Source organism: Mobula birostris, chromosome 2 (assembly GCF_030028105.1).
Source record: "Mobula birostris isolate sMobBir1 chromosome 2, sMobBir1.hap1, whole genome shotgun sequence".
NCBI lineage: Eukaryota > Metazoa > Chordata > Chondrichthyes > Myliobatiformes > Myliobatidae > Mobula > Mobula birostris.
In genome coordinates, this window is record NC_092371.1 from 110,601,296 (window position 1) to 110,607,295 (window position 6,000).

The following is a 6,000-nucleotide window of genomic DNA, read 5'->3' on the forward strand; positions in this document are numbered from 1 at the left end:
ATCTTTATACGGTCATTTTATTAGTCTAGTGACAGAGACATAATGGAAATCATACTTTTCTCAGCATCTTTGAATTGATACAAGTTGCAAAGCTTAGTTTTTACATTAATAACACCAGAATTCCACAATAAGTACTTTGCACTCAACCTTTTATTTAAACAGAATCAGAACAAACTGAAAAGCACAGTAGTACACTGACCACCTGGGCGAAAGAAAGATAAACTCTGCACATGTGCACCATGCTTTACGTGTGCAAATCATCCTCAGCCTGAATAATTTGGACACTAGCTCCATCCACATGTCTAGTGATTATTTTCAAAGATCAAAGAGCTGCCTTAATTTACTGCTTGTGAACTTACATTGTTTTGTAAATGCTTGCTTCAGAGTCTCATCATTATCAAGACATACAGACAAGTTTCTTTTATTTGGTAATGCTGAATGGTTTCTGAATATCAATGTATCCACTTTTAACAGAACTTGCATATTTAAACACAGTTAAGTAATTGTAACAAGACCGCGTAATGTTTTATATCACATTTCAGTGTGCTTCCTACACATTTTATAGTATTATTTATTTAAGAATGTTAAAAATAAAGCAAACTGTTGCATAAAAGCAAAGGAATCCTTCAGTCTATGCAGAGAGGACCACAATGTTGGTTGGATTGCAGTTCCTACTGATGGTAGGGCCATGGAGTTATAGGAATCTGAAAAAAAAATATCTTTAGACAAGAATAATGTGGCATTAAGTGAATTTTCATACCTATCACGTCATTCATTTCGTGAAAACAGAAGCCATGAGATATTTCTTTCTATGCAATGTTAAAAATGTTTTTCTGCAATTTCTTTCCCCTCCGTGTATTGCAAATGAAGCCAAAAGAAATAAATGCTTGAAAATTCCATGTACATTCCTACAACAGTGGGAGAATGTCATGTTGTTCCATATTTCAGAATGCTTCTTGGTAGGCAACATACAAATTAGATATGTCTGTACACTTTCAAGAAGCGATGGCTGGTGTCCATCATTAAGGATCCCATCATCCAGGTCATTCCTTGTTCTCATTGCTACCATCAGGGAGGAAGTACAGAAGCCTGAAGGCACACACTCAATGACTCAGGAACAGCTTCTTCCCCTCTGTCACCAGATTTCTGAATGGACATTGAACCCATGAAGACTACCTCACAACTTTTTTATTTCTATTTCTTGCACTACCTAATTAATTTAAATATTTAATACATATACTTACTGTACTTCAGTTTTTCTCTCTGTTATTATGTATTGCATTGTACTGCTGCTGCAACATCAACAGATTTCACAACATATGCTGGTGATATTAAACCTGATTCTGATTCTGTTTAATAGTTGTTAAACCTGCCACTTAAATCCACTTGAGACCTCTCCACTTATCTGTTTATGTAAGGATATTAGGCCACCTATTCCTATATCTTACTTTGAACTGATCCAGTAACGAACTGCATGAACAACTCCATTTAACTGGGAATTAAACAGCCCCGGAGGCATTTCAGAGAGATGCAAAAGAAAAATAGATCCTAAGCTGAATGTTCAGAGGAGGTGATCAAAAACCAGGATGGCAAGGTGCAAAGAAATTCTGGTGTGGGGCCTTGAGTGATGGGATGAGCGAGTGTTGTCTGATCAGAGAAGTGAAAAGGAAACAAGCAAAATACAGCCAATGCTGAAAATTGGAACTACAAGAAAAGACGCTGGCAACAGTCAGCTAGTTAAGATTGGTAAATGAGAGACATAGAATTTTTAGATTGACATCAGTTTCAGAATTTGTAAGTGGAACATACGTATTACAGAGACAAGATGGAATGAGATTACATCCAAGACTTATAAATTTAATTGATTTAGCAAGTTGGTGGGAGAAGGATAATCATCTGGGGGTGCAGGAACCAATTTAGCTGAGTGATGATTAGATGTTGGTGTATAGTAACTAGCATAGGAACGAGGCCAAGCAGAGACAACAGAAACAATCATCGATGTAGACTTCAATAACATGATTCTAGGTAGATAATGTTTTAAGTGTCCTTGTGACTGAAACAAACTTTAGGGTTGGAAAGGCTAAAGAGGTTCCAAACAATCTGGTACACTAGGAAGGAACTTGAAGTAAGAGTAAATTGGAAAATTAGTGTCACGTGGAAAACTTGTCTTGCCTACTGTTCATACAGATCAATTTGTTACAACAGCAACAGAGTGCAGAATAAAACAAACATAACAGATAGGAGCAGATTAGGCCATCTGGTCCATCAAGCCTGCTCCACCATTCAGTGAGATCATGGCTGATCTGGCCATAGACTCAGTTCCATCTACCTGCTTTATCTCCATAACATTTAATTCCCCTGCTACGCAAAAAGTTATCTAACCAGGTTTTACTGTAGATATAGTTAATGAGCTGAAAGGGACACACACCTTTTTTTCCTTTCTTAGGGAGAGGGAGAGAGCCTGTGGCAAGTCGAATCATCGGGTGAATGATTAGTTTTGTTGTACTGCAGATCATAGTCTTTATTGGGGGCTTTGCTATCGCTTACTTGGTGGGTGAAGGGGGCTGATGTCTTTTTGTGGAAATGGGTGGGGGTGGCAGAGGGTCATTGCTTTGGGCGGCTTGTGCGTGGGAGGGAGTAGTAGGGGGCTTTGGGGTTCTAATATTTTAACTGTCACTCATTCCTTGGGGCATTCTTCTGTTTTCGTGGATGTCTGTGAAGAAATAGAACTTCAGGATGTATATTGCATATGTTTCTCTGATATTAAATGAAACTATTGAATTACTGTTTCCCTAGGCAAAGAATTCCAAAGATTCACTACTCCCTGGTAAAAGCAGTTTCTCCTCATCTCCTCCTGAATCTTGAGGGCATGCCTCCTAACTCAATAGTGGAAACAACTTTCTCACCTCTACCTTATCCATCCCTTTCATAACTTTATATGTTTCTGTAAGATCTCCTCTCATTCTTCTGAATTCCAGACGACTCAATCTCTCCTCATAGACTAACCCCATTATCTCCAGCATCAACCTGGTGAACCTCCATTTCACCACTTCCAAAACCAGTATATCTTTCTTCAAGAACTGCACACACTACTCCAGGAGTCACACTTACAGAGAAAATGCAGTGCAGGAAGACAATTGGTTGTAAAGCCATACTGAGATATACTGTGAGGTCAAGAGTCCATTTGATTGTACTAGGGAACCATTCCATAGTCTGATAACAGCAGGATAGAAATCTGTCAGTGAGCCTGGTAGTATGTGCTTTCTTCTAGCTAATGGAAGTGAGGTAAGAAGAGAGAATGTCCAGGCTGGTTATGCTATGATTATGCTGACCGCTTTACCAAGGCAGTGAGAAGTGTAAACCGAATTCATGGAGGGGAGGCTGGTTTCTATGATGTGTGGGGCTGTATCCAGATCTCTGCAGTCTCTTGCGGTCACGGACAGAGCAGTTGCCATGATGCACCTGAAAAGGATGCAAATAGTGCATCAATAAAAAAAACGGTGAAGGTCAACGGAGTGTGCCACATTTCTTTAGCTTCCCAGGGAAGCAGAGGGACGAGTGGGCTTGCTTGGTCATGGCATCAACATCGTTGGGCCAGGACAGGCTATCGCTGATCCTTACTCCTAGGAACTTGAAGCTCTCAACACTCTTCATCTTAGCAATGCAATGCCCCCATCCTGAAGTAAATGACCGTCCCTTTTTCTTGCTGACATTGAGAAGGTTTATGTCAAGACACCATGTCATCACGCTCTCTTATCTCCTTCCTGAACTCTGACTCATTGTTATTTGCCGTACAGCCCACTGCGGCGGTACACTTTACAAACCTGTAGTTGGAGTTAGAGCGGAATCTGGCCACACCGTGAAGCTTGGGGTGCAAGGTGAGGCCAATCACTTTGACGTTATTGACGTTTAGTTGAAATCAATTGTATTTCATCCACGACACAATGTTGGGAAAGGTTTTACCTTCTTTGATCCTGAATACAAAATGTAACCCAATTTCATTTTCTTTGATTTAATTTTTAGTGTAAGTGCCTGATAAAGCTGGCAATTATTGCCATCCTGGGGCTGAGCTTACCCTGAAAGGTAGCTGCTTGTATCGAAACAGGCCTCTGTGCTGTTGATTTGTCACAAACTCCTGAGAACCTTCATCCAGAGTGGCCTGATTTCAGGCCTAGCGTTGGGAACTGTTGACTTAGGGACATTGTTGCACACAAGTCCTTGACCCGTGGTATTGGATATGCATTCAGTCCTGTTGCAGGATTTGGAGTCACTGTAGATGAACTGAACGCGTTAATGATCCAGTCTGCCCACTCTGAGTACTGCACTGGCTCTATTACATCAGCTTTCTGTAATCCATCAAGTTCTTCAAAACTTTGGGCCCACCACATAGGGCACTGGATGGGCCTTGCAAAGCTTTGGCTGGCAGTTCTCCCTAAACTAGAACTGAGCCACCGGACCACTCTTTGGACCCAAAACAGCAACTTGGAAAACCCCCTAGTGCTTTTGTAACAGAGAATTCAATAAGAATTCCCCCCCCCCCCAAAAATACATTTGAAGCAGGGCAGCACCGATGGCATCTTTCTAATCCAATTTCTGCCCAGCAAATTAGGCTCTTGCACTCCCCTGACCACATACCCGAGTAAGTGAAACAGGTCCCCCAGTGAACCGCTTCTGCCGTAAAGACACCACTCTACCTCCAGCGCAGCTGCCGAACATCGAGTTGGTTGTCCACCGTGAGCGGAACTATGTACGGAAGCTGGTTTCAGTGCCATGTCAAGGGTTTGGAAAATAGTGCCCACCTCTTTACTCTGGCCGTCTCCTTGCACAGAGTTGACGGTCGAATTCTGCCGTTTTCTTAGCGAAGCGCACCTTTTCAAGGTGCCCTACCTTCTAATAGAACTGGCAAGTCTGTATTTTGATGCTTGTAACCAGACCATTGGGTTTTGATTTCCCCCACCTCTGTGGATGGTAACACTGGGCTGCAGGGTCAGGATCCACCGCTAAACATTGACGTTTTCAGGACGGTTCTCTTGCCCGAATCAGCGGTGACGGGGGTGGCCGCCCTTGACTACTTCCAGATGGCAAGCGGAGGAGTATGCCTTGTCTCAGGACAAACCCCTGCTTTTCAGACAGGAGGCTCTCCTGTGCCCTCCCACCTTGGACTTCAATAATCAAATAAGTGTCGCTTCTTCGGATTTGCAAGTGGGAATAGCTTTGTCTTTCCAGTCAGTCCGCCGCCATTCACTGTAAACGTGTTTACGGTGCCACACGCCGGTTAATTTACAGCGTGGGAACTGCGAACCAGCCCCCGAGAGAAAGGACATGCGCACTTGAAAGCCCGCGAGTTCCCCCTGTACGTAGGAGGCCCAATCGATTCACCGCACGATCGATCGGCGGCGTGCGCTCTCGCCGCTTTCTCGCAATCGATCTGGTACGATACTCCTCCCAACTTTTACAAACATTTGCAAACAGACAGTAACTACGACATTGAGAACACACCTGATCCGATAGCCATGTTTGTTTTTTTTTAATTTAAACTTGGTAACAAATACAGTAAGTGATTGTCATTTTTCTCAGAAACACAGTAAAAAGCGGCACATACAAATTTTACACCTTCAAAAGTATGAAGAGAGTTCGATAGAGATATCACGGATACTAACTGCAATCTTGGTAGATATTACTCTTTATTAATTATGCAGTGATCCCGATTGCTATTCATGATCAGATCAGCGGTGATACCACTGCACTTATCATGATATTAGTAGTGATACTATTGAGTGCTTACAAGGCATCTGTGCTGTTCTTGATATAACTGCCTGTCCCATCAAGAACAGCATGCAGATCATTTGCAGTTAGTGAGAATAATAATATTGGCCTTCTATTATTTATGTAACAATACCACTGGCACTGATTGCAATAATGCTCATGACATAGACTTCTCTGCACATCAATGACATCAATAGAGTCCATTGCCACGAATTATTTTAGATGCAGCAAAAC